Source organism: Parasteatoda tepidariorum, chromosome 9, assembly GCF_982258835.1.
Source record: "Parasteatoda tepidariorum strain Cologne lab strain chromosome 9, Ptep-v5.0, whole genome shotgun sequence".
Lineage (NCBI taxonomy): Eukaryota > Metazoa > Arthropoda > Arachnida > Araneae > Theridiidae > Parasteatoda > Parasteatoda tepidariorum.
This window is the reverse complement of record NC_141763.1, coordinates 62874955-62884066: the sequence shown is the minus strand read 5'-3', so window position 1 is coordinate 62884066 and position 9112 is coordinate 62874955. Positions and strand designations below refer to the sequence as shown.

The 9112-nt window shown below is 27.8% G+C and overlaps 1 long non-coding RNA gene across 1 annotated transcript; it reads right to left on the bottom strand.

Annotated features, from left to right (window-relative positions):
- Positions 1 to 3894: 3894 nt before the first annotated feature.
- Positions 3895 to 8757, bottom strand: LOC147804115 (uncharacterized). Its single transcript, XR_015429268.1, has 3 exons — positions 8119 to 8757; positions 6831 to 6907; positions 3895 to 4005 (listed from the first exon to the last, which is right to left on the bottom strand). It is a non-coding gene; the product is annotated as an uncharacterized LOC147804115 (long non-coding RNA).
- Positions 8758 to 9112: the final 355 nt, after the last annotated feature.

The window sequence follows — 9112 nt, the reverse complement described above, 5'->3', positions numbered from 1 at the left end:
GATTCCAGCATCTTGAAGCTTGTTTCAGTCCACATACACTTTTCACTAATTTGCAAACTCTTCCGGTACCATCTTCATAACCTTGAGGTTGTATCATGTAGATTTCTTCATTAAGTACACCATATAAGAAAGCACTTTTAACATCACATTGAAACAGTTTCCAGTTTTTACTAGCTGCTACACTTATGACAGTTCTGATAGTGTCCCATCTTACGACAGGGCTAAAGTTTTCGTGATAATCAATGCCAGGTTTTTGTAAGAAACCTTTTTCTGCAAGTCTTGCTCTAAATCTATCTATTTTCCCTTTTACATCTTTCTTGATCTTAAATACCCATCTATTGCCTATAGCTTTTCTGTTATCTGGAAGATTCACTAGTTCCCAAGTGTTATTTTCTTTGAGGGAAATCAATTCTTCCTGCATAGCTAATTTCCAGAATTCAGCTTCAGTTGAATTAACAGCTTCCTAATAAATGGAAGGTTCATTGTCTTCTGCCAACATCACAAAATCTTCAAATTTTGATGGTTTTTGCATAAGAGATAGATCACGCAATGTTATTTTGCAGTTATTTGAAATATCTGAGATTTCTGAATTTGGCATAGTAAGAATTTCATTGTCAACAACAATCTCGTCCTTATGTAAGTTTTCATCTGAAACTGTTGGTAACATATCCAAAAGTACTTTATCTGATGTAATTTCATTCTTAAAAACTACATTTTTTGACAATATAACTTCATTATCGGGAATCCACACACGATAACCTTCTTTGTTACCAACATATCCAACATGTGCCTTTTTATTAAACTTCTTTCTCTTCTGCATGGGGATATGCACAGAACATTCAGTTCCAAAAATTTTAGATGATCAATCGAGGAAACTTTTTGAAACCAAATTTCATATGGAGATTTGCCTTCTTCAAGAGTAGGAGTAGTACGATTCAGAACGTAGGCAGTAAAATTGATAGCTTCGCCTCAAAGGTATTCAGGCATTTCCTTGGCACGCAACATAGACCTAGCTGCTTCAACCAAAATTCTATTTTCTCGCTCAATGACCCCATTTTGTTCCGGCGTGTAAGGCATGGGTGTTCTGTTATTTTAGCCAGCTTTCTGTACAATATCAAACACTTCAGAATTCTTGAATTCTCCACCTCCATCAGTTAGTAACTCTTTTAATGTGTATCCAGCAGTTTTCATCTCGGATAAGAATTTGGACAGCATATTTTTCACTTCTGACTTTTCTTTGATTAAGTATATAGTTCTATATTTTGAATAGTCATCTTTAAATGCAACAAAATATCTATTTCCACCCAATGATTTTTCAGGCATAGGTCCACGCACATCAGCATGAACAAGATTACCAGGGCTAGTTGGGCGATCTTGTAGGGAACAAAAAATCAGCATGTGCATTTTGCCATACTTGCAGGCATCACAAAATTCTCTGTCTAACTTTACATCAATACCTCGGCGTTTCAAAAATTGTTGAACATGTCTTTTGTTTTGGTGGCCCATACGTTCATGCCATAACTGAAGGCAGTTATTCTCCATAGCTACACAAGCAGTTTCTGGAACCAAAAACACGCAATAGAAGTCTGTAAACACTATTGTGTCTGATGCCAACAGCTACAGTATCACCATTTTTGTTCCTGAATTCACGAACTTTATTGTCAGCATATTCTTGTAAACCATTATCTAATGCAGATCCTAAAGAAAAGAGATTCTGATCACTCTCAGAAACATACCAAACTTGCTTCAAATAACCAGGTTTCCACTTTCCATGAATCAAAGTTTCAATTTGAATTTCACCAATACCTTTGGCAAACATTGATCTTCCATCACCTAATCTTAATGGCCTTGGATTGTCAAAGTTCTCATAAGTTGAAAACCATTCTTTTCTTGATGAAATGTGATGAGGAACGATTTCTTGATGAAATGTGAGAATCTATTAGCCAAAAATCCTGAGATTTTCTTTGTTCCTTAAGAGTCGTAAATGCCCGACCTGAATTTTTTTCATCTTTTGAATGTTTATTTTGTTCACGTTTCGTATATTTACAGTTAGTTTTCATATGTCCAAGTTTACCACATGAATAACACTTTATTCTTTTATGTTTATAATCCCTTTATGAATCAGTAGGAGCTTTGTCTTGAAGGCTTTTGTTAAATCCATTGCCAGGTTTAACAACAAATGCTTCACCCTTGCTATCGACAGCCGGAGCTTTTATTTCCTCTAAACGTTGTTCGTGGACTATAAGTCTCTCAGTTAGACTGGAAATAGTTCTTTCATTGTTGGACATAGACTCCCGCGCATTTTTAAATTCCAGGTAATCATTTGGAAGTGTATTTAAAATTCTATTTAACAGAATAGACTTTGGAAGTTGCACTTTTTCAACCTTAAGCTCCTCATGTAAATCATTCCAAATATGTTGAAGTTTAGATACATGAGTGGCTACCCAACAAGCACACGACTTTTGGGCTAGTGAAGGGACAATGTCGGCACACCTAAAGTGCCATTACGGCGGGCTTTTCATCGCCGTATCGGTTCCGTTAATAAAGTGAAATCTGGGCCAGAATGAGGGCCAGTGCATGGCATTTCAGGCAAAGCGACGGCAATCGTTGAAGGACCGGGACTATTTTGTTGCCTCTGGATTGCTTTGCCATTTTTGCCTGTTTAATACCGGGAAAAAAATTTTTTTTCACAGAATGAAGAGAAAATTGCCGTAAACGCTTTTATTGTACCTTTTGTTTGTCTTTTTTGCCTTTTTATCAAAAGCTGAATATGTTCACTGGCACACGTCGTTGCCTCGCTTGCCGTTAAGGCACCTTAACTGTTGGCTGATTAGAAAACGTCTATGCCGTTTTCGCCCGTATCGCACCTTTATTTCAGGTGCTTAGGCGAACTTCTTTGCCTTATTTGCCGGTGTATCACCCTTAACTCACCTCAAACTCGGTTCAATAGAAAGTTTTAATGCCGTCCTTGCCGGTATCACACCTTTATATCAGATGTTTAGGCGAACTTCTTTGCCTTATTTGCTGATATACCACCCTTAACTCACCTCACACTTGGTTCGATAGAAAACTTTAATGCCATCCTTGCCGGTATCACACCTTTATGTTAGGTGTCGCGGCAATTTTTTTGTCACTTACTTATTTATTAGAGCTCTCCTTAAATTTCAAAGACTTTTTGCTGCATGTTGTTGATAATAATTCTTATTTAAGGAACATAAATTGTTTTCTCTTACTCTGCTGATATCAGCTCTAGTAATTTATTGTATTTTAACTTTTTATATTGTAATAAAACAATAACTGCCATTACATGCAAAAAATTTTATGCTAATATAAAAAGCGAAATGGTGGAAAAAATTGTTTAATTTATAATAAATTATCATCCAATGAATCTTCTTACATAATAAAATAAATTTCTTTTCTATTTCATTTTAATCAATTATAAATGCAATAAGTTAAAAGTAGAATCATATAAAAACATTGTGTGTTTAATTGAGTGTTCACATTTTTTTACACATTATGAGGTAAAATTAAATAAAAATTTTATTCTAAGATAAAACATATTGCGACTTAATGTATAAGTTATTTAAGTTATGAAAAAAAAATGAAAATAATTATGTATATTAAACCTACAATTACCTTTTCTTGATAGAAACAAAGCCACAGCCCAGTCATTATTCTTATTTTCAATATTATTCATATTTAATATTGGCTAACTTTCCATTCAATATTATTCATATTCAATAATAGATAAACAAGACATATCATAAATATTTTTAAATATATATATATATACTGGGTACCTGTAAATAACACATCAATTTCTATGATTTGAAATAAATAAAGCTGGAATTTCAATAAGAATAAAATGCATAAAATTTAAAATAAAACAGGACCTTAAGAAAAGAATATTATTTTATTTCAATATAACAAATCAAAATACAAACAAGTACATAAGTGTACAATAACTTCTTTATAACATCCTATTTCAGAATGAATCTAGTTTTCCTGCAAAAAAGTAACCAATTTATTATTTATTAAATAATATGTACAGAAACAAAATATCTAATTAATTTTTGACGCATTTTAATTCTGGGTTAAGTTATAATATCAATTAATTCTAACAATTAAAAAATACTTTTATTGATCCCAGGGAAATATTCGAAGAAAAATTCTATCCAATAATTTTCAACAATTTAGTTTTTCTCTTATAAATATCATACGTTATAGAATTTAATAAAGTTGCTCAAACCACCTGGGTTTTTTTATTATTTACTAGCGAGCATTGATTGTCACAAAAATAAATTTTAGCTGATTGTAACAAAAGGTAATAACAGCACAAAATGAATATTCCAGCTTGTAATAAAACTAAGTATTAATTTTATAAAATTCCATTGTACTTTGTAACATCTATTGCAAATGTGTAAAGTAGCGGATTCATTTGGATTGAAAAAATTGCAGCATCAAATATTAAAACAGCTATGAATAATATCCTATGAATTAACGAAACAACCTGGATAAAACTTCTCTTTACAGTATTATGAAACAATTAATTAGTTTAAAAATAGAGAGAACTATGATTGACTTTAAAAATGTTAAAAGTGGTGACCAAACTTCATTACTGTAAACTCACCTGTTATAAACTATTAATTTTTAAAATGCTTCCCAACCTTATGCTTCCAATGCATAAGTTAGAAAACTAATTGAAGCGGTATATATCGCTTAACAATGCTTATATATTGCATTTTGTAACTACAGATCAATCTGTTTAATAATTGAACATAAAAATGCATTTTAAATAAAGAATTTGATAGCAAAACTTTAATATTTTTTAAATTAGAAAGAATACATTCTCACCAAAATAGTTTGTAGCTATTAATATGTTATGTAATGTTAATATTTTTATTATTTAAACAAAATTTAACTTTTTACGATTAAGAACTATGAACGAATTTTTTACTTTAATATGTGAAAATATTTTAAGTTTATATAAAATTAAATTATTTAATTAAAAGAAATTTTAACCTCAAGGAAATAAACAAACTAAAGGTTTTTAAACATGTAAAAAATATAAGAAAATTTTTTTAAGATAGTACTTTTAAAATCTGAAAATATGTTATTTGATTAAAATTTCTATCAATTAAAAAAATATATGATCCTTCAAAACTATACTCCATTAAGTATTAAAAGTCATAAGCATAAGCATAAGTTATTAAAATATGCGATAAAGAGGAATGATTTTCTACATTTCAGGGTTCATACAGAGATCAGAAGAAGAAATCTAAGGAGTATCCAAGGAGTCCAAAATTTAAAAACTTTGTGTAAAAGAAATGAAAACTAGACAGTTTTTTTTTTAAAAATTAAAAAGCAGTTATTATAAAGAACTTGCAAAAATTTATATTTTGCATAAGATATATTTTTTTAGCCCTTTTGAAATAAATTTTGATTTTGTTAAACTTCATCAAGAAAAATAAAGGTATCACTTTGACACATAAATATTTTGCAGTTTCTAATATTTTAATAAATTTTGTTAAAGTACATAGTACAGATGTTAAAGATTAACATAAAAACCTACCAATCTTATTTTTTTAAATTTGAATACACAAAAAAAAAATCTAAGGCATTTAAAAAGAAAAAAAAATTATCACGGTAAATTATTAAGTTTGCTTGTACCATGTAAAATTAAAATTATTTGCTGTTATTTTTTTCTTCTAATTCTTGCAATTTAATTTTTTCTTTTGGTTTAAAGTTTTCTTCTTAAACTATTAGATTTTGACAGCTAAGTCATATCATTTCGTTCCCCTGCTTGGACAGCAAATTCATCAGCGGACTTAGTATGTTCATCTATACAACACCATAATCTAAGGAGTTTCTAAGGACTAATTTGGAAATCTAAGTAGTTACAAGTACTCCTTGGAGACCTTTTTATTTCCAAGGAGTTTCTAAGGAGTATAAGGAGTCTGTACAAACCCTGACATTTGTAATGAATTTACAAACTAACTAAAGAATATAAATTTTATGCCATCAAGATAGGTTGGTTTAAACTAAACGGTTTTTTAAAATATTTAAATTTTTTTATACATAAAAAATTTTAATTTGAAGAGAACCAGTTGAAAAAAAAAGTTGAAAACCAGTGAAATATATATATATATATATATATATATATATATATATATATATATATATATATATATATATATATATATATATATATATATATATATATATATATATATATATATATATATATATATATATATTAAGCATTATAACAGTACATAGCACTTAATAACAGCTATGCAACAATTTTTAAATTTATTTTATAATAAATTTTTACTTTTAAATTTTTAATATTTAAAAATTATGAAAAGAAATTTACATTAAAATGACATGTAAGCTATGATAAAATCAAATCATTTGACTAAAAAAGAAATTTCCCTCTAACAAATCAAGAAATTCTAGTATAGGCATAATTTTTAAAAAAACAAGCTGAAACTTTTTTTAAGAAAGTAATAAATTTAGGCGACTAAACAGATAAGATTTTAGGAAAGTACTTTTGAAAATCAAAAACAGGTATTTTGATTAAAAAAATTTTAGATTTAAAAAAAAATATATTTCCTTATAAAATTTTTCCTTTAAAATCATAAAAATTATTTACTAATAATCTGAAAATATTTTAATACAAATTACAGTCGAAGAAATTATTAAAATTGCAGTTCTACATATAAAATATGAAGTAGATTTTCTAATTTTGCTATGAATTTGTAAAATAGATTCCACAAATTATAGAATGGGTACTACTGAGTTAAAATGAAGTTTTATCATGTTCTTACCTTTTCTGTTGGTTCTCGTTCATTCTAGTTCTAGTACTCAGCCATTCTAGTTGATTCACACTGTCGGAATTTCCGGACTTTTCATGAAAGGAAGAAAAATAATTAGAATATGAACATGGAAAAAACTGTTAAAAATCAACAAAATAAAAATATTAAATTGAAGGGAAAAAAACTGCTTAGAACTCATTTCTATACAATAAGTTCTTTTTTAAATTTTGTTCTCTAATTCAAATTTAGAAAAGGAATAAGATATGAATGGAAAAAAAATCCGGCATAACAGACATAGAAGTCTATTCAAATTATAGATACTAAAATAGACCAATATATTACTTTTGTCCGGGTTACCCTTAATTTTAGAAAAAAAATTCCTTGCCTTTTCCATTATAATTTCAAAAAATATTTAGATAAATTTTTTGCACTACATAGTAATCATCAGAAATATATGTACATTCAACCGTCAATTAAAGTTACTTTTTTTTTACGGAAAATATGCTTTCCTAAAAATAAAATTTCAATAGGTGAAAGTTCAACAGGAAGAGATTCAAAATAAACAACTCTATAAATCTTAAGATAGAGAATGATATAATATATTAAGAAAAAGATAAATAAGTTTAGATAAATAGTAAAATTTGCACAAGAACTGGAAAAAGAGCTAGAAACAGAAAACTTAATTCTATGAAGAAAGAAAAAATATTATGCTGCAAATATTTCTATACTTAAAAAGAACTTTAAATTTATTTCCACAAAAAAATATTCTTATTTTAAATAATTTAAAAAAATGCAAATATGTTGCAGTAGATTTCTTTTATGGGGTAATAAAGTAGATTTTTATCTTAATTACTTTTAACCTCATTGGCTACATAGTGTTAACGTGAATTTTAGAATGAATTTTATTTCAGGTTTATTGCAAGATTTTTTTCATGTTTTGGCCGAAAATTACTTCATTCCTGACAGTTCCAGCATTTCTGTTTACCTAAAATCAAATTTCTTGTACATTTTGTACACAAAGATATGGGCCAAAAATTTTTTTTTTACCATTCATTATAAATGTAACGTTTAATATAAATGTAACGTTCGTTATAAATATAAAGTTTTTCAAAAATATGAAAAAAGTTTTAAAAGACATTTTAAGAAAATGCTTTTGCAGATTAAATTATGCGTTATTTATTTAAAAAATTTAAAAATGTCTTAAAAAACATACTTCAATAACAGTAAAGTAATTTCCTAATTTTATTAAAAATTTAATCCTAAATTTTACCCTTAATATAAAGATTTGAGATGTTCTTACCTTTCATCTTGACCTTTCTTCCAAAAGATTTTTCTTACAGTATTTCCATCCATGCAAAAAAAAAAAAAAAAATATTTAACATTAATAAAAAGCAATTACAAAGCAACAAAAGCAAACTTAGAAAGACAGTTTTTCCACTTAAGCAAGTGTGAGACGAGTTTTAGATTGTTAAACGTTTTTAATTTAAAAAACTCTGATCAGAAAATTATTAAATTTAAATTATACGATAAACTAATAAAAAATTAGAAAATGTTAATACCATTTTTTTTCAGAAGTTTTATTTGAAACAAAAGGTGAAACGAGGCCGTCATTACATAGTCCTGGTAAAAAATGACTACCGATTTTTTTAATAAATTAAATAAGGTAATTAAACTAAGTAAGTAAATTAATTTAAATAATTATTAAATTAAAAACTTTTTAAAAAAATAAAGAAGCATTTGATTTAAATAGCTATAGAAAATCATTTTTCTATTGTTAGGATTAATGGAACTTATAATTCATTTTAAAACTAAAATGGTAACTTACATGCTAATCTTACGAAGAAACATTCTTGTAGAATATAAAGATTAAAAAATATAATTACTAAAAACTAAATAAAGAAAATAAAAACAAACTATTTGTGAAAAATTAATAGATAATAGTGTACTGAAAATATAACATGAGCTAAAGAATAAAAGTTTACTTACTTGTCCTTAGTCTGTTGTGTATCGCATTCCTGCAATAAAACAGAAAGGAGGCCTCTTTTGAAGTTGACCATTTCCATTATTTATCCCCTTTTTTTCAAATTTTTTGGCGACCATTGAATCTTTTGGCGTCTGGGGTAAGTGGACCACCTGGTTGAAGAGACTTTTTCTTAGAATCGGGGGAGGGGGTTTAAAATGCTAAGCGTTCGCTTTCCCCTCTCTTTTTCCCTTAACTTGAAGGATTGGAAACAAGGTCACTTAAATGATTCTTTTTAAAAATACGTGTCCTGTGATTTCAGACAGTAAAATGT